The sequence below is a fragment of the Camellia sinensis genome, chromosome 5 (assembly GCF_055761805.1).
Source record: "Camellia sinensis isolate YWXY chromosome 5, ASM5576180v1, whole genome shotgun sequence".
Taxonomy (NCBI): domain Eukaryota; kingdom Viridiplantae; phylum Streptophyta; class Magnoliopsida; order Ericales; family Theaceae; genus Camellia; species Camellia sinensis.
In genome coordinates this window covers 165152551-165178943 of record NC_138965.1, presented here as the reverse complement: position 1 = coordinate 165178943, position 26393 = coordinate 165152551, and the positions used below count along the sequence as shown (strand labels likewise).

General features: G+C 33.5%; 1 long non-coding RNA gene and 1 pseudogene across 2 annotated transcripts; both read left to right on the top strand.

Moving 5' to 3' along the window:
- Window positions 1–3371: 3371 nt before the first annotated feature.
- Window positions 3372–24484, top strand: LOC145790966 (uncharacterized). Of its 2 annotated transcripts, XR_014330452.1 has the most exons (4): window positions 3372–3467; window positions 4930–5012; window positions 6342–6443; window positions 24277–24484. It is a non-coding gene; the product is annotated as an uncharacterized LOC145790966 (long non-coding RNA). The 2 variants fall into 2 exon arrangements; XR_014330451.1 differs by lacking the exon at window positions 4930–5012 and having other exon boundaries at window positions 3376–3467.
- Window positions 22152–22261, top strand: LOC145792109 (small nucleolar RNA snoR74; annotated as a pseudogene).
- Window positions 24485–26393: the final 1909 nt, after the last annotated feature.

Sequence of the window (26393 nt, the reverse complement as noted above, 5' to 3'; positions counted from 1 at the left end):
ATCAGGTTCCTTGCAATCAAGTGATTTAGATAATCATCCCCTACATCCGCAACCTCTCTCACTCCACTACCTCGTATAAATTCCTCGACTACCCATAAATTAACTAATTTGAATGCAGAAATTTCATGGCCCTCCAGAAAAAGTCCAAGTATAGAAAGCATGGTTTCAAATTTGTAGGCAAGTCTTTGTAACTCAATCCAAAGATTTCTGAGCATTCTCGAGTATCCCCTTCCATGCATTTTATGATCTCTTTCTTAATAACAACAATCCTGCTGCTTGTACAATTGCGAGTGGAACGCCACCGCATCTCTTTAATATTTGCTCACCAATATTCTCCAGCTGACACTACTAAAATATGTGCTTTTTGCGACCATCACAAGCCGTTGCAAAAAATGAAAATATAGTCGCAAAAGAACTTTTGCGACCGCAAATGGGGGATGCTAATATGGGGATGGCAAATACTTTTTGTGACTGCAAAATAGCAGTTGCAAATAATTTGCGACTGCCTAACCTACTTTTTGTGACAACTATTTTACTGTCACAAAAAAATAAAAAACACTTTTAGCCATTATTTTTTTACCTTCGCAAATCATTATTTTTATAATAAAATCAAATATACGTTTGCTACAACAAAACAATCAATTGCAAGCACCTAACAAATTTTTTTTTTTTTTAATGAAAAATAACAGAATTAACAAATTAATTTAAATTTATAATAGAAATATTAACCTATTCACATATAAGTGTGCAAACAAAATATAAACTTTCATACATGCAAAACAAATATCCATTAACCATCCTTAAAATATATTGTACTAAAAGATTCAAGTCCTTAAAAAAAAAAAAAAAAAAAATGAAAAGAGAGCAACATAATCTCAATTTGGCTCCCAAACATCACCCGCTCGATCATATCAACTACTCCCTCAAAAAAACCTGCAAAAACATATACACGTGACTTGAAAATTTAATGCATTTTTACTAGAAATAATAAAAATAGAACTATTTTAAAAGAAATTGTCAAGAGAAAAAAAGGTTCATTTTCTAAATTCCTCTGAATTGGTTGCTTGCAGCTTTTAAGTGATACAATAATTAGTAGACAGTCCCAATTTTGAACATTTTGGCAATGCATGAGTAGTACTAGTGTAATTAAAATAATGTGTATATTTTTTTTTTACAAACAAAAATTAGGTTGGATTCCTACTTATAGACAAAGCATGTAATTAGAATGATGAAGAATTTGAAAAAATATTTGCATAATAAGTCATAGTTCCAATGGCTACTATCATTAGAAGAGACCTTGTTGGGATCAACGGCATCAAGATAGATAAGCTGAGTAACTATAATGTTTGCCATATCATCATCCACAGCTCCACCACGATGTATTATCCTCTTGCGAGTCCAATTAAAACACCAAGGCAAGGAAGTGTTAAATACTAGAAGAGAAAACAAACAAACCAACAACAGAGTTGAACAAAAGACCAAAAAAATAGTCCCTTACATGCTGAAAAAGCTGACTGATAACACTTTGAAAACACTCTTGCACCATTGGGGGCGATCCTTGTCCATGTCCTTGCACATAGGCATAGCCATAGGCTGGGAAGTATGGCAAAGAAGGGATTTGCAAATCATCCCTAAACAACAACCAAATTCAAAACTATTCAAACTGAAAGAAAGAAAGAATAAATAAAATAAGATTAAGAAGGGGGGGGGGGGAAAGGTTGTCGTGAATTGTTAGATAAATCTTAACTACTGTACCAAATTTCAGGCTCCCAAAACTCACCAGAGTAGATGGCCTTATTGCTAGAAATTTATTAAATGGATCAATTTTATTATCCTTTTCTAGGTTATCAGTTTTTTCTTACTTGTCCATGATGGCTTCACAGTCCATATTTAAATCAGGAATATTTGCTATTTTCAATGCATATTTTGTACTAATTGTTTTGACCTTTGTATTAGAGTAGAGTTTCTGCAGAGGTATGCATATCAATTAACGAATTCATTTATTGTTCTTAGATGTAAGTAATATATACAAAATGTCTTTGACATCAGTTAGACATCAACTGAACAATAAAAATCAAAAGGATGAAAAGACAATTGGTGTTCTATGTAAACGTACCTCAACAGAGTAAGCCTGGAATATGGGTAGAAAACATTTCCGACAATAGTCATTGAATATAAGAGTGAGAACTGGAAGAGAAACACAAAAGTTGGATGCTAGGGAAAGTTTCTTTAGCCCAAATATTCCAATGGCAATAATTTGCATCAATATCAGGGAAAATATTGTTGGACTATGTACTACTGGCCAAAACATTCCACTAGTCTCAAACTTGGGTGCATAAACATTCAATAGCTGCACAAGAAATATGCCAACATAATTCAAATTGCCAACCACGCAAGCTAGCACACGGACAACACTTGAAAATTTAGAATGGCTATCCACTAGGTAGAGAAATTGAATATTCTTTTGATTACTGAAGAATTCCGAACATTCTTTTGATTACAAGTGAGTTTTCTCAATTGAATAGAGAAATTTTAACAAATACAAAGACAAACTGATAAAACTTAAAAAATTGTTAAGTGTTAGTTACTCACAGTTGGGTATGCTTGAGCTCAATCTTGAGTTCTTGTTGAACTCTCTCCGTTAGACCTTTCAGATTCTATCGAAAGCAGTGGACCGAACCCCATCACCATGTCACATCACTTAGAAACTGTTTGATCTAGCGAGAAATCCAAAGTGTGGGATCATGTAAAAGACAGAGACTTAACCGGGCAAAGACACAAAAAATAGTCAACACACATAAGTATGTACATGGATGGGTATAAATAATTGGTACATTTCTCATTACACAACTCCTCTCTACCACTACTAAAAAATTGAATTTTTGCGTCTATTTTTTTGCGACAACCTATTCAACCGTGGAAAAAAATTTATTTGGGACATCATAATATGAGACAAAAGTAAGTGATAATTAAAGGGCCCAATTTATGAGTGACTTTAAACCTCATTCAGCCCGTAGGAATGCAAGGCCCAATTTATTTCTCTAACTTCTTTTTGTTTATTTGTTCCATTCCTAGTCTTGCCCTAGACAGGTATTAAAACCATTAGGATTCGACATCACTCTCTTTCTCTCGTCGTCTGAAGAACACCAGTATGAATCTCTGTCTCTCTCGATCTCTCAATCTCTCCCTCGATCTCTCAATCTCTCTCTTGATCTCTGTCTCTCTCTTGTACAATCTCGATCTCCCTATATCTGCACACACATTATCTGACCTTTTTTAGATAATTTTTCTTCTCTTAAAAATCTCTCTATACAAGTATATATATGAATTTATAAATGTATCTCTATGTATTGATTGAATAATCATCCTTATTTTATTTTTAGGTTCTCGATTGATCCAATCATTGATTGGTGGCGGTGGAAAAATCAACTCCTTTGAGAAAAGAAACCCTAACTTTCTCATTGAAGGTAAGTTCTAATCTATTTGTTTACATGTTTGTTCTGGTTTTGATCTTGTTTAGATTTGTATTGAACTACTCTTTGTTAGCTTTTTGTTTACTGTTTGGGAATTGATTTCAATTTGTTAGCGTTTGTAGCTTGAATGCCATGTTTATTGACAAATGTGCTCAGTTAAAATACAGTTAATGTTTTGATTATTGTTGATGTTGTGATTAATTGGTGCAAATTTCAACATAGACAAATGGGAAATTAGTTTTTGTTTCCAATTCCAAAAAGAGTAGGAGTATAAACTCTAATTATTTGATAAATATTTTCCCAAAAAAACAAAATAAAAATGATTAGATGATTACAACTAAGAGCATACATTTTAGGATAAAGAGTTGCTACAGTTTACATATTAAAGCTAGAACTACTAGACAATTGGGAATCATTATATAATATAAGCAAAGGCGTTGTAAGGTCTTTATTGATGAAAACTTCAATCTATTTTTCTCAAATTTTTGAATTTTTATAATGTAAAAATCTATGTGTCATATTATTGGTTCTCATCAATCTTTTTTTCTTTTTTAATTTTAATTATCAATATCGCAATACCTTTAAAATTTTGTCCATTAATTAGAGAATCTTTGGAATTTTCAACAATATGGAAACATTTTATTTCTTAAATTGATGATGAAAATCTCAATATATGTTTCTTAAATTATTAGTGACAATTGATTTGTAAACCACTTGTTTTTCCTTAATTGGATAGTAAATTGAAATTAAAAAAAAAATTGAGGACTTCTTATTTTTTCTTTCATAGATTTTTTGGTTTTTGCTTGTGAGGACTTCTTGTCCTTCTTTGTACTTCTCTTTTCTCCTTTTTGATAAATTCTTCTTTTATTGCTGATCCAAAAAAAAAAAAAAATGGAAATAATTTTTATTTTTTTTTTACAAAATAATAATAATAAAAAAGTTTTGGCTTTTGAACAGATTGTTTAAGTGAGGATTTTTTCTTAAACTTGAGTCCTATTTCCTCTTCTTCTAGCAGCATTTCTTTTTTTAAACAGGTAGAAATTTAGCATCAGCTTTGTGTTGTCTTCAGTAAATGATGGGACATTATAATCAATTGAAGCATCAAGGGTTTTGCTGCTTCAATAGCCACACTACTAGAAATACGATTTTTTGCGTCTATTTTTTTGCGACTGATTATTTAACCATCGCAAAAAATCACTTTTTACATCATAATCCCATTTTACTTAACCCCCAAAATCATGTTCTTAACAGAAAAAAAAAAAACCCCCAAATCGTGTAAAACTTGCCCTATCCCCTTTCACTCTTATTTCCCAACTCTCTCTCTCTCTCTCTCTCTCTCTCTCTCTCTCTCTCTCTCTCTCGCAAAATCTCACAAATCATACTATTAATCTCTCAAATTCTCCTCTCTCTCACTCGACTCTCCACTCTCTCTCGCTCGACTCTCACTTTGATGAAGATATGAAGATTTTGATCGATTGTTGATGAAGATTTGAAGATTTCGATCTGCTGTTGATAAAGATTTGGATCGATTCATAATCGGTAAGCCTAATTTCTATGTATGAATCCAACTCTCTATATTTGTAATCCCTATATCTTTATTTTTATCAATGCTGTGTAGATTCGAATTTCGAAACATCTTTTTGATTCGAAGATTCATTTTATTTTTTATATTTTTTTAAATTATTAAATCTTGATTTGCTTTGGCTTTAAAACTTGATCTGAACATTTCTCTAGATTGTTTACTAAATTTCTTTTAGTTTTTGAACCTCTTGTTTGTATAATTTCAAACTTTTAGTATTATGCTTTTATGTTTGTTTGGCTAGAAAACTAAAGCTCACCTCAATTAAGGTAAAATATATATATACATATATTTATATTTGTTTTCCTGTGTCTTTGTTACATTTTCTTAGCAACCAAACAGAGCATAATTTGGTTAATCTTTGAATGATTTTTCTAGTTTATAATCTTGTTGTTTTGCTTTGAATTCTTCATTGTTACATGTTTTAGTTGTAGTTGATTTCTATATTGCTCTGTTTAATTTTGATTTCAAGCTCTCCCAATTTCAATTTAGTTTGATGAAGCTCAGAAGTAATTTAGATCTTGAATTAAACGATGAATTACTTGCTATTGATATCTTTCTCTCTCATTTTTGAATTTGAATTTGATTCATATAGCCAAATACATAGAGTATTGAATATTAGTAAGCTTAGGAAATACACGAATCTTTTGAAATTTTTTAATTTGTTAATCAGTTTTTTAACCGGATCCTTATTGGCTTGTATCTTATCTTAGTTGATACATTCATGAGGGCTTTACACACTCTTCTTTGTCCTTCTTCCACACTCAGTAGGGCAAATTTTCATTTGGATCAATTTCTTTTGCTAGGTAAAATTTACTACTATAGTTCGATTTGGTCTCAAACTGATATTAAGTTCGATTTATTTCTTTTTGTATCCATTCATGTGAATAATAATAATAATAATAATAATAATAATAATAATAATAATAATAATAATAATGAGTAGCATCTTGAATAATTGAAGGTTCTTCTTAGGTGGAGCTCATAGGGTAGGTGTACATGGCATCATTTCTATTTTGTGTGGTTGAGATGTAACTTGTGTGTTTTGAATTCATCATTTCTATTTTTATTATGATGATGTCTAATTCATGCATATATATTTAGTTGTGTGTGTGTGTGTGTGTAGAGGTTCATGCTATTATGTTTGTCTTGAATACTACTGTATCTGCTATGAATATTATTTTACAATTTTGCCTATATGATTCCTTCTCCCTATCATGGTCAAGATACACCTCTTCCATTGTCATACATGTTTGACTTGTTACATCCTCTCTTAATGATTTTTTCAGCCACTAGCCAGTGCATACGGACTTGCAAATCGTAGAGATGGTCAGTGGGAATGGGCAATTGCTTATGGTGTCTCACCATTTCCTAGATATCAACATGCAGCGGTGAGTTTTTCTTTTAAACTCCCAACCAAAAATAAAAAATAAAATTAAAAAATAAAAGAAAAAGACCCCACTGTTAGTTGACATATCCCCCTCTCGTGTTCAGCATCTAGAAACCAGTCATTGAGATGTGCTATGCTCTTGTAGGTTTTGTAAATGCAAGGCTCCATGTGTCTGGTGGTGGACGCATGGTGGAGGACTCGTCACGTGTTGCAAGTATTTTCCTTTATTTTCTTTTTCCCTATAATCTAGCAAATGTTTTGAAATTGTTGGTGTACAAAATCTACACTTAAGTCTTTTTCTTAGATTTTTCATGTTTTTGTGTGTAGTTCTGGATACTACGGCAGGAGTCTGGTGTGATACAAAGTTTGTTGTTACTACTCCCAGGACAGGCAGATACAGTGCTGATGCTGCTGGTGGAGATGCTGCAGTTGAACTGACGAGACGCTGTAGGCATGCTGCTGCTGCTATTGGTGACCTAATATTTATCTATGGTGGTCTACGTGGTGGTAAGACGTCACAATAGAACACTCAATTTATTTCCCTTTGTATGTAGTTCTAGACTTTAAGCTGACTAGTACCTTCTAGTATTGTACATCGTTTTGCATTCTGATGCCCAGCATAATATGGGACTATCTTGATTTGCATTGTCGTAAAGCAATATTCGTCTACTCTGAGTTGCTTGTAGTAAATTGGTTGAGCCTTTCAAAGTGCTTGCATAACTTGAAACTACGGATAAAGTAGATTCATTTAGAGGAAATGAAGACTCTTCTTATGTGAAGTTGATGTCTATGATGCTTAACGAGGACCTTTCCATGGATTTTGTGTTGGGTCTTCCATTGACTCAACGAGGTATGATTCTGTGTTTGTAGTAGTTGACAGATTTTCTAAAATGGCACACTTCATTCCTTGCAGAAAGACGTTAAATGCTACTCGTGTGGCGAACCTTTTCTTTCAAGAAATTGTTCGCCTACATGGAGTTCCACAGACTTACTTCGGATCGTGATGTCAAGTTTCTCAGTTATTTTTGGCGAACACTATGGAGGCGTTTTGATAAGAGCCTCAATTACAGTAGCACAAGCCATCCACAAACTGATGGGCAAACCGAGGTGACAAATCGATCCTTGGGAAACATGATCAGATGTGTCTCTGGTAACAGGCCAAAATAGTGGGATGTAGCTCTACCTCAGATCGAATTTGCCTTCAACAGCACATTCAGCAGATCAACGGGAAAGACCCCATTTGAGGTCGTCTGCACAAAACCTCCAAAGCTTATACTTGATTTGGCTTCATTACCAAAGCTTCCAGGGTTGAGTGCTGCAGCTGAAAACATGGCAGATCGAGTTCAGAATATTCAGGCTGAGATGAGGCAAAGTCTAGAGAAAGCCAATAACATGTATAAGGCAGCCGCAGACAAGCATTGCCGAACTAAAGTGTTCAAAGAAGGAGATCAAGTACTAGTGTATTTACACAAGAACCGATTCCCTGCAGCTACTTACAACAAGTTGGCAAACAGAAAATATGGTCCTTTCCAAATCGAGGTAAGGATCAATGACAATGCTTATGTGATTGATCTTCTAGAGGATATACAAATTTCTCCTACCTTCAATGTTGCAGATTTGTTCGAGTACCATCCAGATGAGCCGTTATACCCAGAGAATAACTCGAGGGCGAGTTCTTTTGAAGTGGAGGGGACTGATGCAAGACAGAATATTTGATTGCAATCAAAATATTTGATTGCAATTGCAAGAGATGAATAATTGCATAAAGTGAGCTTGATTGATTGAAAGTTGCTGAGATGATTTTTTGGAACACTTCCTTAATTGTTACTAGGAGAAATTTAAGCACTTTTCTTTTTGTTTTATTAGGAATGTTCTAGCAAAATTGTAGGCAGATTTGATTTTGATTTTTTTTCTGTTTTTGTCTAAAGCTCCAGTAGTATAAATATTCTTGTAAGCCATTAGGCTTAGACAACTTTTCTTTGAGACATCAATGATATTCTTATTAGTATATTTTTTCTAGTGGATTCCAGTTCCAGTCACATGGATTCAGGTATATCAACCTCGCTTTCGTACTGCGTTATCTCCTCTCTCTCTCTCTCTCTCTCTTCATGAAGCCCTCAAATTCAAATTCATCACACAAACCCACAAATGGCTTTGTTTCATCTATGTCTCAACCTTAACTTGTGGACCTAGCAAGGCGTAATCACCAGAGGTTCGGGACATCGTTGATGCGGAAGCTCAAGAGGTACTTGATATGTTACAAGCTGACAGAGCCAGGAACCAAAGAAAAATAAGGGGAAGATGAGAATGGATTTGTGTAACTTGTCGGAGAAGAAAACTAGTCGCGGTGATGATGGGAACTTGCCGAAGAAGAACTGTAACTATTTATATAGCGAAATGAATAAAGATGAGAGGACTGAGAAGTTGACATCTGCCATTAGCTACTGCAAGGTTAGTGAACATCAGTCTTGTTGGTGTGTTAATGTTGAAAAAAATATGTTGGCACTGTTTGGTTGGAATTTCTAAAATACTCTTTTACCAGCCAAAGAAAAATGAAGCAATTTATCTTTGTTTAGGTTTATTTTCTTTTTGATTATTCTATTAACCAAAAATCAAAAGCATACCATCCTAATTATTGTTTGGCGGTTTGTTTATTTCATATTCCTATGTGACTTAATCGCTACGAACTTTGAATATGGTTCTATATGAAAGAGTTGCCAGCGAAATAGACTACATAAATTGCATTCTTAGTTAACTGCAATGAAGCAATACTTAACTCATATGGTTTCTCTTATTATTTGATGTTATTGTAGGGTGACCCAAAAGCAAATGAGACTCCTATTAAAGAGCTGGAGACTGAAGCCAAGGTTCTTGATATACGAAGCTCATGCTCCATGGATATTGATTCTCAAACTAATAATCAGTTACCACAAGTGATCAGTAAGTGCACCCACTGTTTTTTTAAGTTTAGTTCTGGTAAATCAAGAACAATGTTTGGCAACTCTCAGTTATTAAAACCATTAGTATATTGGATTCCTTCGTGCTTTGTTGTTATTTCATTGCATACTGATAGACCGCTGATCTTTAACATGTCAAAAGAGCTAGGGCTTGTTTAGGTAGTAAATATGATCTGACCAGTTCTTGTGCAGCTTCAGAAGAAATTTCAACTGCTGCCTGTGATGATAAAAATGATCGCTTGGAAATTGCTCGGCTTGATAATGAGGTAAAATTCATATGTTTCGTTATTTAATCATAGATCATGCTAATGGCAACCCTATGACTGTCAATTATGTAGAGAAAATGCCAAAATATTTAGAATTTCAATGCTCTTTTCACATATTCCCAGATACCTTCATATACTTTCTTACACATTGTAGGGGCAGTTTTTATACATATATTCAGACAAATGAATATGCAAGAACTAACAATTGTTTCTTTTGTAGGATTTCAAATAGTGCCCTATACATAAAGTTCGTATAAGCTTGTATTTGCGCTACTATTCCAAAATGGGTTAGGGGGTCTTTTGCAGGATTTTAAATATTGCCTCATACATAACATACGAACTGATATGTATCGGGATTTTAAACTTTCGATATATTTACTGGTATTGTTCGATATCAGCTAATATATAACTGTACTGTCAATATCAATACATATTTTGATACTAGTGAGGTTGAAAATTGTAATCTAACCTTTCTTCATAACTATTTTTTGCAGAAATTAGATGTCAATGAACCTGCTTATGAGCAAACGGAACCTAGCACCACTGGTCATTGGAAAGAAAAGGAGCTAGTTAGCAGAGATGGCCAAGCAAAGCTTAAAGCCAATGTCTTCTTCGCTTCCTTCGACCAATGGAGCGACAAAGCTGCCGAAGAAAGCGCATGTACAACACTCTTGTAGTCATTGCCAATTGGCTTCAATCCAACCAAGACAGTACGCCTACGAGGGCCCAATTCGACAGGCTCATAGTTGAAGGCTTCTTTGAATGGAGAAAGCTTTGTGACAATTAGGACTTGATAAACCAATTCTCCGACAAGCATTTTGACATCAAGACTGTCTTGCAAGCTAAACTCTAACCAATACCGGTCTTGCATGAGAAGTCCTTCATCGGATTCTTCGGCCCGAAAAAGTTTGAGACATTAAAAGGAGTCATGTTGTAATGCCCCGAAAATAATTCAACATGAACTCCCCAAATTAATAAACATTCACTACATAGTGACAATAATCCTTCCATCTTCACATATATAATAAACGGGTTTAATACAAAAGTTCCACATACAGTATACATTCACAACGTAAAGGAATACATGAATCTGTAGCATGTGAAACATCAAATCTCAAAACAATAAAATGCCCTTAAGGGATTACATCTTCCAAGGCAATAGGCCGGTTACACAAAATGGTCTCTCGGACCCAAACACATTAGCCATTGGCTTACAAAAAGATCACAACAAAAATAAGAGCTATGTACTCTTTACAATCATCCGTGCCCTCAACTTGGCGGGATCACCACGTCTTTACCTGCACCAAAGTCCCATAGGGGTGAGCACAAGGCCCAGTAGAGAATTCTAACAAAGTATATACAGTTATGCAATTCTCAATGAAATGCAAATGTCAATGCCATGCCATGCTCTTTTAAAGAAATTTCATTTCATGTTCTTTTTGAAGATCTCAATTTTTTTTCCAATAAAAGTTTGCCATCTCCACACATTTCAAACTTCCAATTTTAATCAATAGGGGTGGTAAATACAATACTGGTAATCCCTAGGCTGGTGTCTGCAAGTAGACTCTACGAGTACTACCAAACTGTCATTTTTACTAGTATTAATCGGAAGGCTGGATACCTATTCGCGCGGTTTTCTGGTCTTTCACCATGGACACTCAGGCCAACTTATCAAATTCATCTACACCCCTTAACCGGACTTACCATCATATTTACCGCATACACAGTTCCATAGTTATTATCACAACGTTATTTTCTTTCATGACATAAATATCTTCAATTGAAATTTACAATGCAAAAATAATAATTGAACCAATATGCAATGCAATGCTTTTCCATATCTTATAACATTTCCCCATTTTCAAAGTCTCTACAATACTGTTAACAATCACATATTCAATTACCTCTTTTCAATGCTCTTCCCCAAGATAACCATATGTTATCTACACTTAGCCACAATTCACCATTCACAATTCTTAGCAATATAGTCTCATCAAGACTACATGTAATGTTTTTCAAACATTAATTCTCACAATCCATAATGCACAACAATTATCATCTTCCACTTAAATATTTCCATACATTCAAAAATAGTTAAAAAAAAACAAGTCCTCCACTCTTTTATATCAAAGAAACTATCATTTCATTATATCACATTATGAAATACACACTCATTTACTTATTTAAACACAAAAAAGAAGAATTTCATAGTTTTTCTCATGTTTTCAAAAACTCCGAATTTCTAAGATTTTCATCAAAACCCAACAATCCTCCCATTTCATGGTGAAACCCAATCAAAACCATATTTTTCTTAAATTTAGCACAAAGAACATTCTCATGGATAAAAAGGAAGTTGAGATCTAAAACCCCTCTTTCAAAACTCCCTTTCTCTCTCTTCATTTAGTGCAAGATTAAAATTAACACAACAACCTCATGGAAGCTTTAAAATCAACATTTATGAAGCAAAACATGTATATATGACTCAAGAATTCCCTACCTCAAGCTTGATGAAGGAGATGATGAAACCCTAGCTTCAAGATGGAGTATTCTTCAATTCCTCCTACACCAAGAGAAGTCCAAGCTAGGTCTTCAAGATTATGAAGAGATGATGATGTTCTAGATCCAAGGATTTGCAAGGAATCAAGGTGTTTAAATGTTTTGGTTAGGGTTTTCTAGAGAGAAGGAGGAGAGAGATGAAGTATAGGGTGAGAGAAAAAGCCCCAAAATGTGATACAACTTCGGCCAAAAGGGTAAAAAAAACAGAGATTCAGACTGCCCGTCTGCCGCACGGGTGGTGCCCCTCCCTGCCCATGCGGAGCGCCCCTTCCCACATGTGTGGCCCTCATCCTGCACGTGTGGTGGCCCTCTCCCGTACCTCCTTCTGCACATGCCTTTTAGGCAGTGTCCAGCCTCCCATCTCCCTTGAATTCTGCACGTGCAGCCTAGCCTCCCGCACGTGCGGTCCCTCTCCTGTACGTGCAGCCCAAGGCCCCCGCACGTGCGACAAGCCAACCAGTACAAAAAAGTTTTTGGCTCAACCATCGGGCACTCCGGACCTGACCTCACGCTCTCCAGAACAAGCGAAAATTGACACCGAACCAAGCAAGAGCAAGAACTCTAATCTAGAGAACCATTTCCGAACGCTTCAAGTTCAATGAAGATGAAAAGAGAATGGAGGAAGAAGGCATATAAAGGAAACAAGGACCCGGTCGTCACATATCTCTTTTGATCAGATATGGGATGAGATCAAGAAGAACGCAGAGGGTGACAATGACATACCTAGGATTTACATAGTAAGCTAGAATGATCATTTGTTCGTGTTGAAGGTCGACGTCAACACTTACCACATCATCAACACATTCGGTGAGCGGCTCTTTGAGGGTTGCAACCAAGCATACATTTTGAGGTTTGATGACTAGGCTTTGATTCGCGAGAAGGTAGAGAAAGAAGGGGTCAGTTCCGATCAGGCAAGTGAGGACGAAATTTGTAGTGGCAACGAGTGTTGTAGAGAGTTCATGAAGAGATTTCTAGTTGCTATACCACTTAGGGAACTTGAATTGGAAAAGAAGAAAGAACTGGTTTCTTACTTCGCTCTCTACCAGCGATTACAGATAGAATTCAACTTCACCATTTCATTATCATTATCATTGTCTTCATCAGCTTCATCTACCAATTCAACTTCTTCTCCCTTATCAAATGAGAGTACAAATAGATAATTAATGTAGATTATTCATGTATTCTGCATTAAACTTTTAGGGGTCATTGAAGGAAGTTAGATATTGCATTGCCTTTGTTTAAACCAAATGCAAAGTAATGCAGAGAGTCACCTTCTATGAACTTACTGTAAGATAATATCTGTTCCAAGATTGAAAACTAAACCGAAAAACTACTTGCATTGTATTCTTGTCAAGGGAAGGAATAATGGTCGGATAGATTTACAAGATTTTCATTCATCTTGCATTATAAATATTCCTTTTAACTTGGTAAGAAGAGACTAAAGTTTCAAGATGTACAGCTTTTTGTGCACTTCCAGAGGAACAACTACATTTGGGGAGCAAACTGAGCGGTCCTCATTGATCAATTAAATACAATAAGGAGTCCGAGCTTCCCACTTGTGGAAAGGTGAAGTTGTGAGCGTATGACACTTGTACACTAGGTCCAACCCCAAGTGACCATGAGGCCACATGGGAAACATCCGTATGATCGACACTCATAGAGCACTAAACCACGTGGCTCATAACTAAACCACATGGCTCTATTGCCTGAACTTTTTTTTTATAACCCCCCTCTTTTTCTCTTTTTCTTTTTTTATGGTGATAGAGAAGTAATATTTTCAATCTAGATAGTAATAGCAGTTTGATAGTTATAGAATTTCATCTTACGTTGTTTTTACACATGATTTCTCTTTATTTTTTTATATGTTCTAATGGATTAACTTTGATAGTCCATTTAAACATTGTTATGGTATCGTATCTTCCTAGTTATTTTTATTGTAGTGTTGTGTTTTTTGCATCGTCTTAACAATTTGAAATATAATAGTCTATTTGTTGTTGAGTAACATTTAGATGAAAATAAAGTAAACAAAAATATACAACTGTATCACAAATTATTGTAAAGTACAATATTTTAACTTAAGAAGTTGTCGTTGTAACATCACCACCAAAAGATTATGTAATATTTATCACAAAAATTTATAATATTTATCAAAAAAATTACATAACTCAACAAGGTGTGTACAATATGTGGAGTAAAGTTCCCCAATTTCTATTTAACTTTTCTCTTTTAGGCTTATATTTTGGATAAATTACCCATCAAAATGACTTAATATTTCAAAATTTTCAATGTCATATCATTCTAGTAAAATTTTTTGTATGAAATTTATGTTTGCAAATCAAGAAAATGGAGAACCCTTGGTTTAGAGGATTCTCATGGGATTGCTAATCAACACAATAAACAATAAATAAACAACACAACACAAGAAGCTAAAAAAACAACAATTGCAAAAGCAACATATATTCTAGATCGAGTATCACAAGAGATTTGTCTTTTCTATTTACTCCTATGGATTAGATAAAAACAATTTAGATTGAATTAAAGATAAAATAGGATCTTGGATCCCAAATAGTGATTCAATTTACAGTGATGAAAGAATTCTTGATTCAATTATCCAAACTTGAAGAAAAATCTACTTTAGAGTTCTAGATTGAAGGAAAAAAAAAACTAAACATAAATAAGGTCCTTTTAAATTAAAATTTTATTCAAGTTCACTTATTAAAGTCAATAAATTATTACTTTTTGTTGATAATGGTTTTTTAATATCAAATATATATATTTTTTTCTGTTTAAATTCTCAGTATCAGTAAGAAAGATAGAGGGGTTCATTCAAATATGAAATCTAGTCCTGCAAATCTGCTGATTACATATCAAGAACAAATTAACTACAAATTACTTGATAGCATAAACTCTCATCAAACACTATTTTGCTTGGTGTTGGTAGCTAACATCAAACACTCTTTTTCTCCCATTTCGAATGTTTATTTAGTTTAGTTCATAGGTAGACTTCTTATTCGTACACTTCCTGTCTAGTAGTTTACTACTTAAAACTAAATATTACTTAAACACAACACATAGCTTCCCTTGAATGAAAAATGTTTGTTCTAAGATCTTAGTTCTATACAGATTCTGCAAGCTTGCATCGATTTGAAGGCTTAGGAACTTTTTGCGAGATTTTGAATAACATTTCAATGAATCCCTTGAGAAGAAGATGTGATGAGTTGTTTTGTTTTGTTTTGTAGTTAGATATAACTCCAATTTACAATCTGTTCATTGAATAGTTGAATGCTACAAGCAATGTTTATGGCACTGGCCTTATAAATTGGAAATAATACTTTTGAAATCTCTATCAGTTTATAATATACAATCCAGATATTACATACTAATGAATTAGAGCATCGTATTTGTTTGTCATTGAAATATCTTTTGATTAAGCCTCTTTGAATGTGATGAGCATGGTTTTTTTTTTTTTTTTTTTTTGAATTTTAATTTGGAGATGAACAGATGGTCTAGTGATATGTTTGATATTTTTTGTTTGGTTGTTGAGAAATCAAGAAAGGAATATAAGTTGATGTTCAAACTAGTATTTTAGAGTAATAATTTGTTACAAAATCAAAAAGCCACCCAAAAAAAAAAAAAATCAAACTTTTGGAGACCAATTTCAGTTGTTTCAAAAAAATTACAACCTTTACCGACCACTTTTAATTACGTGCAAAACTAAAGCTTTTAGCCACCACTTTCACTTGTCCGAAGAACTAAAACTTTTAGAGACCAATTTGTGTTGTCTCAAAAATTATTTTTTTGTCTCCATAACTACTTCTTCCCCCTGGACTGTTGTTAGACTTTTAGAGGCAAATTTTGGCTGTCTCAAAATCAAAATTTTTTGCAACCACATATTTTTGTCTCTAAAAATCTATTTATAGTAGCAAATGCAAAATTTTGTCTCTAAAAGTCATTTTTTGGCTTTCCAGACAGGCCATTTGGGACAAACTTCACGACAGAGAAAATTAGTTACCTAAAGTTTTTTCCAACAAATATTACACTTTTAGGGATGAAATAAATTTGTCCCTAAAAAGATGATTTCTTGTAGTGGTTATATATATTTTTTAATTATAAATTGCATTTTATATGATCTAGCCTAACATTAAAGGAGAGGTAGGCCCTAATCACCCTATAAAGATATTTTTTATTATTATTTAGTTTCGTGACTTTCACGTCTAGTTAAGACTCGAAACCTCTAATCTTTATTAACATTGAAATAATACTATTTGCAAGAGTATGCTAATAACAGTTTAATAAACTATTTTGTTAAATGAGAAAAATGTTAAAATATGAAAAAAAAAAATATATATATATATATATATTTTTGCACATTTTAAGTACTTCTATATATTTTTAAATACTTGTCATACATTTTAGGAAATTTTTTTTAAGGTCCCTAGTATTAAGAGTTTATATGATAAAAGACATATAGTATTTTCATAGTGGTTAAGGTCCCTTAATATTTTTTAGAGAAATTTTGATCCAAAAAAATTTCAAAACACAGAGAAATTCAATTTCTCTGATTTTCTTTGCGTTTAAAAATTTCTCCATGTTGAAGTTTCTCTGATTTGTTCACATATAATTGAGGAGGAGGAGAGGACACTACTCTTAAACTCCTCAAATATATTTATATATATGCACACAAATATGTAGAGGCTTCACTCTGCAAAACAAAATCATTTTGCTACTTCCACTTCCTGTTAGTGTTGTGTTGTTTGAGATTCTTTCGGATAGACAGGTCAATATTGGCATTTTCTAATTTATAATCCACACACATGAACAAGAAATGGAAACAAAGAAAGTAATCATTCACACAATGGCTCTCATTAAATTAGACAATTTAGAGCATGTCCAATGACTGCAACACCAAGTACATAATCACCATCAATTCAAGCTTTCAAGCCATAATTTTTCCTCATGCAATCAGATGTCGTGACTAGTGTTTTAAAAAGTTTTAAGTGCATTGAGGCATTAAAGTCTCTTGGAGCTTAAGCGTGAGGCGCAAGGCAAGGCGCGCCCCTCACCGAAGAGAGGCACAAGTTGTTGAAGATAACCAAAATATTAATATAGGCAAAATTTTTAACATAAAACAAATATTCTTAAAATTTCAAAAAATAAAATAAAATAAAAAAATAGAACAACATTCAATATTCCAAAAATCATGAAAGATAACATTCAACGTTTCAAAATTTTCTTAAAAATAACATTCAATCTTACTTTGCCCAATACTATTTATCTTTTTTTATCAATTTATTAACTTGATTTTTTTCTATAGATAGAGAACTCACATTATATAATACCTTAGTGATTTTAATTTTAAATCGGGACCAAATTGCTTGATAGCTTCAATCATTTCTAGATAAAGAACTCACATTATATAATATCTTAGTAGTTTTAATTTTAAATCGAGATCAAATTGCATGATAGCTTCAATCATTGACCTGAAATTGTTGTAATTTACTACATTGAAAGGAATCCCAAAGCCATATACCTATCTTGCAATCCCAGAGCTTTTGCTTAATGCCTATAGCTTTTTTTGATATGAAAATTGATGCTCAAACCATGTGTTTACATTTTAGATTAACGGGGTAGTAATTTTATATGGTTACACACACAAAGAATAAGGATAGAGAAAAATTTAAATGAAGCGCATGAGACGTGCGCCTCGCACCTAAGCCTAAGGCGTGCGCCTCAAGTGCCTTTTCTACTGCGTCTCGCCTCAAACAGTCTAAAGCATCTCACGTGTGCCTTAGTGAGCCTCGTGCCTAAGCGCATCTTTTAAAACACTAGTCATAGCAATGCTTGTATTCAGGTCTTCAAGTCCCTACTAGCAAGAAACTTCAAATATTTACTTTTTTTTTAAGGGCAAATTACCTACACTTCCCTTGAGATTTAACTAACTTATAGATTCCTCCAAGGTTTCAGAAATTACATCCTCCACCCCCCCACCCCCCGCGAGGTTTATATTCGCATAACAATTTAACCCCTACAGTTAACTAAACGTTAAGAATGGTTAGCTAACTTCACCAAAAAATAAATTGATGGATGATATTGCCCCTGTTGAAATCCCTTTGATAAATCAACAAAATTTACAAAAGAATTACGTAGATGGAAAAAAAAAATTAAGTTTTTGAAACCATCTTTGATTTGTTGTTTGAAAAAAAATTTCAAAAACAATAAAATAAAATAAAAACTAATTTAACAAAAATAAATATGAAAAAATATATTTAATTTGTAAAAATTATTTCTAACCACTAAAAAGATAAAATTATATAAAAATAATAATAATTTTTTTATTTTTTATTTCTTAACCAAATTAATTTTTGATTTTTTTAAAAAAATAAATTTCTAAAAATCAAACCAAACATATTCTATGAATTTTTGACAAGTCATTTCTTATATTTTTAACTTATTTAATTATTTATTAATTTTATGATATTTTCACCATCTGACACTACAACATATAAGAGTTTTAGAGACCAATTTTTTTGATCTCTAAAATTGAAAATTTTGTTGTAAAAGACATTTAGGGACTAATTTCTATCATCGTGATAATAGTCACTAAAACGTCGCCCTAAAAAGTCAAATATAAGGCTTTTAGCGATAAAATTTCGAAAATGTCAATAATGAATAGACTTTTAGGGAGAAAATAATTTGGTCTCAAAATGGTTTGTTGAGAAAAAAAATTTGATACCAAAAAGATAATAATTAATCACTAATGTTTAATTTTCGTTGCTAAAAATATAATGACACTTTTCGCAACAAAAATATTTGGCCCCCTAAAAATAATTTTGTCCCTAAATTTTGGTCTCTAAAACCTTAATTTTTTGTGGTGTGATAAGTGTTTTTCCATTTTAATTTTGCATTTCATAACTTATTTAAAAATGATAATTTAGCTAAACCTTGGGAGGGAATCAGCAATTTAGCTAAACCTCAAGGGAAAATCTGTAATTTAGCTAAACCTCGGGGGGAGGGGGGTATAGGTAATTTGCCCTTATTTGTCAAAAAGGCATTTTAATCAATCTATGATATCCGTTAACGACGTTAATTTCAACGGTACGAGATGCAATTTTTGAAACCTCAGGGGAAATTTGTAATTTTGTTAAATCTCAAGGGAGGTGTAGGTAATATGCCCTTTTTTTAAATAGTATGGATGTAATTATAAGTGCAAACTACACATACCACGATCAACTATGAACCATTGTTACTGTGTGGGTAAATTATCATTAATCTTTTGATTTGTTTCAATCTAGACTTTCTACTACCATTTTGTTATGAAAAGACAAAAGCAACATGAAATATGTGTGTCCACAACTCAAAAGTCATTTTCCACCATTTTCCTAACAAAATGTGGAAATTGAAATGATAGCAACCCAAAATTGAACATATATATAGATATAAATAAAACTTTTAACTTGCCCTAATTATATAACCATCCATGGTTGTCATGCAACAACCACCTAGCAACTCATAACAAACCCTTTTCCGGTCAATTCCCACATAAAAGACATTAGATCAGACTACAAGTCATTGGGCTTGTTTCACACACACAAACACACAATGCATCACCAATCAGGGCCCCTACATTTTCAATAGGCAACACCAACAAGAACTCAAGTCCCAATTGTTTTCTTAAAAACTTTGTCGTTCATAATTTTAGTTGAAGAGTTGCTGCGATGAATTTGTTGCGTTTGGTAGCAGAAAACATAAGCAACCCAAAATATTGGTGCGCAATACCCAAACTCACAAATGAACTTCAAGGCCACATTGTCTCAACTAACCACTATTTTTCAGGCATGTTGGAAGTGAGATATATTTAACTCCTGAACAAGAAATGGGAAAGGTACTCCACCATCATTGCATTCTCAAGATCATTAGTGACTACAGATAACACGTATTGACTAGGGCAAATTTAATCTTCAAAATTGTCCATTGAGACAAACATAATCAAGGATCAAACCCGTTGAAAACATCAACTCAAAACACAACGAAACACAAAACTTCAAATTTTTTTACCTAACAAGGCAATAATAAATTCAACATAGTTCAGTAAAAATAGAAAATTGCAACAATAGCAAAAGCTGGGAATTAAGAACACTATCACATATTGCAAACCAATAGTTCATTCAAGAACCAAAACAGCCTAAAACTACACGTCTTGAGCTTAATTCTCATTAGAGCACTACTAGAAAATTGACTTTTTACATTTATTTTTTTGCGACAGTCTATTCAGTCGTGGAAAAAAATATATTTGGGATAGCATAATATGAGACAAAAGTAAGTGATAGTTAAAGGGCCCAATTTATGAGTGACTTTAAACCTCATTAAGCTCGTAGGAAGGCAAGGCCCAATTTATTTCTCTATTTCTTTTTGTTTATTTGCTCCATTCCCAATCTTGTCCTAGACAGGAATTAAAACCATTGGGATTCGACATCACTCTTTTTCTCTTGTTGTGTGAAGAACACCGGTAAGAATCTTTGTCTCTCTTGATCTCTCAACCTCTCCCTCGATCTTTGACTCTCTCTCTCTCTCTCTCTCGATCTCTCAATCTCTCTCTTGATCTCTATCTCTCTCTCTCGTACAATCTCGATCTCTCTATATTTGCGTACACATCATCTGACCTTTTTTAGATAATTTCTCTTCTCTTAAAAATCTCTCTATACAAGTATATATATGAATTTATATATGTACCTCTATGTATTGATTGAATAATCATCCTTATTTTATTTTCAGGTTCTCGACTGATCCAATCATTGATCGGCGGCGGTGGAAAAGTCAACTCCTTTGAGAAATGAAACCGTAACTTTCTCATTGGAGGTAAGTTCTAATCTATTTGTTTACATGTTTGTTCTGGTTTTGATCTTGTTTAGATTTGTATTGAACTACTCTTTGTTAGCTTTTTGTTTACTGTTTGGGAATTGATTTCAATTTGTTAGCTTTTGTAGCTTGAATGCCATGTTTATTGACAAATGTCCTCAGTTAAAATACAGTTAATGTGTTGATTATTGTTGATGTTGTGATTAATTGGTGCAAATTTCAACATAGACAAATGGGAAATTAGTTTTTGTTTCCAATTCCAAAAAGAGTAGGAGTATAAACTCTAATTATTTGATAAATATTTTCCCAAAAAAATAAAATAAAAATGATTAGATGATTACAACTAAGAGCATACATTTTATGATAAAGAGTTGCTATAGTTTACATCTTAAAACTAGAACTACTAGACAATTGGGAATCATTATATAATATAAGCAAAGGCGTTGTAAGGTCTTTATTGATGAAAACTTCAATCTATTTTTCTCAAATTTTTGAATTTTTATAATGTAAAAATCTATGTGTCATATTATTGGTTCTCATCAATCTTTTTTTCTTTTTTAATTTTAATTATCAATATTGCAATACCTTTCAAATTTTGTCCTTTAATTAGAGAATCTTTGGAATTTTCAACAATATGGAAACTTTCTATTTCTTAAATTGATGATGAAAATCTCAATATATGTTTCTTAAATTGTTAATGACAATTGATTTGTAAACCACTGGTTTTTCCTTAATTGGATAGTAAATTGAAATAAAAAAAATTTGGGGGCTTCTTGTTTTTTCCTTCGTTGATTTTTTGGTTTTTGCTTTTGAGGACTTCTTGTCCTTCTTTGTACTTCTCTTTTCTTCTTTTTGATAAAATTCTTCTTTTATTGCTGATCCCAAAAAAAAAAATGGAAATAATTTTTTTACAATATAATAATAATAATAAAGTTCTGGCTTTTGAACAGATTGTTTAAGAGATGATTTTTCTTAAACTTGACTCTTATTTCCTTTTCTTCTGGCAGGATTTCTTCTTTAAACAGGTAGAAATTTAGCATCAGCTGTGTTGTCTGTAGATTGTATTAACCTGATGAAAAAGTAGGGGCCTGTTGCCTTCTTGTGGGAGATCATTTTTTTCATTGTTATTGGGTGAACCTCCTAAGTAGTTAATAACTGAAGGTTCAGTAAATGATAGGACATTATAATCAATTGAAGCATCAGGGGTTTTGTTGCTTTTGTAGCCACACTACTAGAAATACGATTTTTTGCGACTGATTATTTAACCGACGCAAAAAATCACTTTTTACATCATAATCCCGTTTTACTTAACCCCCAAAATCGTGTTCTTAACTAAAATAAAAAAAAAACCCCCCAAATCGTGTAAAACTTGCCCTATCCCTGTTCACTCTTATTTCCTAACTCTCTCTCTCTCTCTTCTCTCAAAATCTCACAAATCATACTGTTAATCTCTCAAATTCTCCTCTCTCACTTGACTCTCCACACTCTCTCGCTCGAATCTCACTATCCACTCTCCACTCTCCATTCTCTCTCTCTCGCTCGACTCACTTTGATGAAGATATGAAGATTTTGATAGATTGTTGATGAAAATTTGAAGATTTCGATCTGCTGTTGATGAAGATTTGGATCGATTCATAATCGGTAGGCCTAATTTCTATGTATGAATCCAACTCTCTATCTCTATAATCCCTATATCTTTATTTTTATCAATGCGGTGCAGATTCTGATTTCGAAACATCCTTTTGATTCGTAGATTTATTTTATTTTTTTAAATTATTAAATCTTGATTTGCTTTGGCTTTAAAACTTGATCTGAACATTTCTCTAGATTGTTTGCTAAATTTCTTTTAGTTTTCGAACCTCTTGTTTGTATAATTTCAAACTTTTAGTATTATGCTTTTATGTTTGTTTGGCTAGAAAACTGAAGCTCACCTAAATTGAGGTAATATATACATACATATATATATATATATATTTGGTTTCCTGTGTCTTCGTTACATTTTCTTAGCAACCCAACAGAGCATAATTTGGTTAATCTTTGAATGATTTTTCTAGTTTATAATCTTGTTGTTTTGCTTTGAATTCTTCTTTGTTACATGTTTTGGTCGTAGTTGATTTCTATATTGCTCTGTTTAATTTTGATTTCACACTCTCTCAATTTCAATTTAGTTTGATAAAGCTCATAAATAATTTAGATCTTGAATTAAACGATGAATTACTTGCTTCTGATATCTTTCTCTCTTGTTTTTGAATTTGAATTCGATTGATATAGCTAAATACATAGAGTATTAAATATTCGTAAGCTTAGGAAATACACGAATCTTTTAAAATTTTTTAATTTGTTCATCAGTTTTTTAATCGGATCCTTATTGGCCTGTATCTTATGTTAGTTGATACATTCATGAGGGCTTTACACACTCTTCTTTGTCCTTCCTCCACACTCAGTAGGCCGAATTTTGATTTGGATCAATTTCTTCTGCCAAGTAAAATTTACTGCTATAGTTTGATTTGGCCTCAAACTGATATTTAGTTCGATTGATTTCTTTTTGTATCCACTCGTGTGAATAAGCAATAATAATAATAATAATAATGAGTAGCATCTTGATAATTGAAGGCTCTAGAAAGGGGAAAGTGAGTAGTATCTTGAATAATTGAAGGTTCTTCTTAGGTGGAGCTCATAGGGTAGGTGTACATGGCATCATTTCTATTTTGTGTGGTTGAGATGTAACTTGTGTGTTTTAAATTCATCATTTCTATTTTTATTATGATGATGTCTAATTCATGCATATATATTTAGTTGTGTGTGTGTGTGTAGAGGTTCATGCTAGTATGTTTGTCTTGAATACTGCTGTATCTGCTATGAATATTATTGTACAATTTTTTCTATATGATTCCTTCTCCCTATCAAGGTCAAGATACACCTCTTCTATTGTCATACATGTTTGACTTGTTACATCCTCTCTTAATGATTTTTTCAGCCACTGGCCAGTGCATATGGACTTGCAAAACATAGAGATGGTCGGTGGGAATGGGCAATTGCTCCTGGTGTCTCACCATTTCCTAGATATCAACATGTAGCGGTGAGTTTTTCTTTTAAACTCCCAACCAAAAAAAAAAAAGACCCCACTGTTAGTTGACATTTTCCCTCATCCTGTTCGGTATCTAGAAACCAATCATTGAGATGTGCTATGCTCCTGTAGGTTTTTGTAAATGCAAGGCTCCATGTGTCTGGTGGTGCACTTGGTGGTGGACGCATGGTGGAGGACTCATCAAGTGTTGTAGGTATTTTCCTTTATTTTCTTTTTCCTTGTAATCCAGCAAATGTGTTGAAATTGTTGGTGTACAAAATCTACACTCAAGTCTTTTTCTCAGATTTTTCATGTTTCTGTGTGTAGTTCTGGATACTGCCGCAGGAGTCTGGTGTGATACAAAGTCTGTTGTTACTACTCCCAGGAAAGGCAGATACAGTGCTGATGTTGCTGGTGAAGATGCTGCAGTTGAATTGACGAGATGCTGTAGGCATGTTGCCGCTGCTATTGGTGACCTGATATTTATCTATGGTAGTCTACGTGGTGGTAAGATGTCACAACAGAACACTCAATTTATTTCCCTTTGTATGTTGTTCTAGACTTTAAGCTGACTGGTACCTTCTAGTATTGTACATCGTTTTGCATTCTGATGCCCAGCATAATATAGATCTATCCTGATTTGCATTGTCGTAACACAATATTCGTCTACTCTGAGTTGCTTGTAGTAAATTGGTTGAGCCTTTCAAAGTGCTTGCATAACTTGAAACTACGGATAAAGTAGATTCATTTAGAGGAAAATGACGACTCTTCTTATGTGAAGTTGATGTCTATGATGCTCAACGAGGACCTTTCCATGGATTTTGTGTTGGGTCTTCCGCGGACCCAACGAGGTATGGATTCTATGTTTGTAGTAGTTGACAGATTTTCTAAAATGGCACACTTCATTCCTTGCAAAAAGACGTCAGATGCTACTTGTGCGGCGAACCTCTTCTTTCAAGCACCTACACGGAGTTCCACGGACTATTACTTCGAATCGTGATGTCAAGTTTCTAGTCATTTTTGGTGAACACTATGGAGGCGTTTTGATACGAGCTTGAATTATAGTAGCACAAGCCATCCACAAACTGATGGGAACACCGAGGTGACAAATTGATCCTTGGGAAACATGATCAAATGTGTCTCCGGTAACAGGCCAAAACAGTGGGATGTAGCTCTACCTCAGATCGAATTTGCCTTCAACAGCACATTCAACAGATCAATGGGAAAGACCCTATTTGAGGTCGTCTACACTAAACCTCCAAAACTTATACTTGATTTGGCTTCATTACCAAAGCTTCCAAGGGTGAGTGTTGCAGCTGAAAACATGGCAGATCGAGTTCAGAATATTCAGGCGGAGGTAAGGCAAAGCCTAGAGAAAGCCAATAACAAGTATAAGGCAGCCGTAGACAAGCATCGTCGAACTAAAGTGTTCAGAGAAAGAGATCAAGTACTGGTGTATTTACGCAAGAATCGAATCCTTGCAGCTACTTACAACAAGTTGGCAAACAGAAAATATGGTCTTTTCCAAGTCAAGGCAAGGATCAATGACAATGCTTATGTGATTGATCTTCCAGAGGGTATACAAATTTCTCCTACCTTCAATGTTGCAGATTTGTTCGAGTACCATCCAGATGAGCCACAACAAATCAATGAATATATCTACCAACTCCAACTCTCAATCTCAAACATCCATAAAAGAATCAAGGGATTCCAAACCACCACCAAGAAGTTCTAACCGCCCTGCTTCAGGCAAAAAAAAACCTCATGTAGCACAAACATAGAATTGAAGGATAGTACGATCCTACGATCCAAAAAATTAAAATTGATCTGGATCGCATTAAAAACCACAACAGAGGTAGGATTGTTTCATGACCGTTAGGATCGTAGGATCAAATAAGAATAACAAATGCACCTCAAAACTAAGTAAAGGTCGTGAATCAATCAACAAATTTTGGTTTTAAGTTCATATTTTACAACAAAATCCTACATAGTTAAGAAAAACAACAAGGGCTAAGTTTAAATTGGGTAGCAATTAGTTTTGAATTTAAGAAGAGGACAAAATTGCATTTCCTTGTGCCTGGTCAATTTTAAAACTAGAGAAATTACACCACCACAAATTATTTTCCTAATATTAAATACTTGATTATAATTGCAAACGTTGCAGTGAAAATTCTAAAGAGCAAAAATACTTCTGAAAAGAAACAATGTCCATTATATCAATGCTTGCTTTCCCACTTTTGTCCTTTATG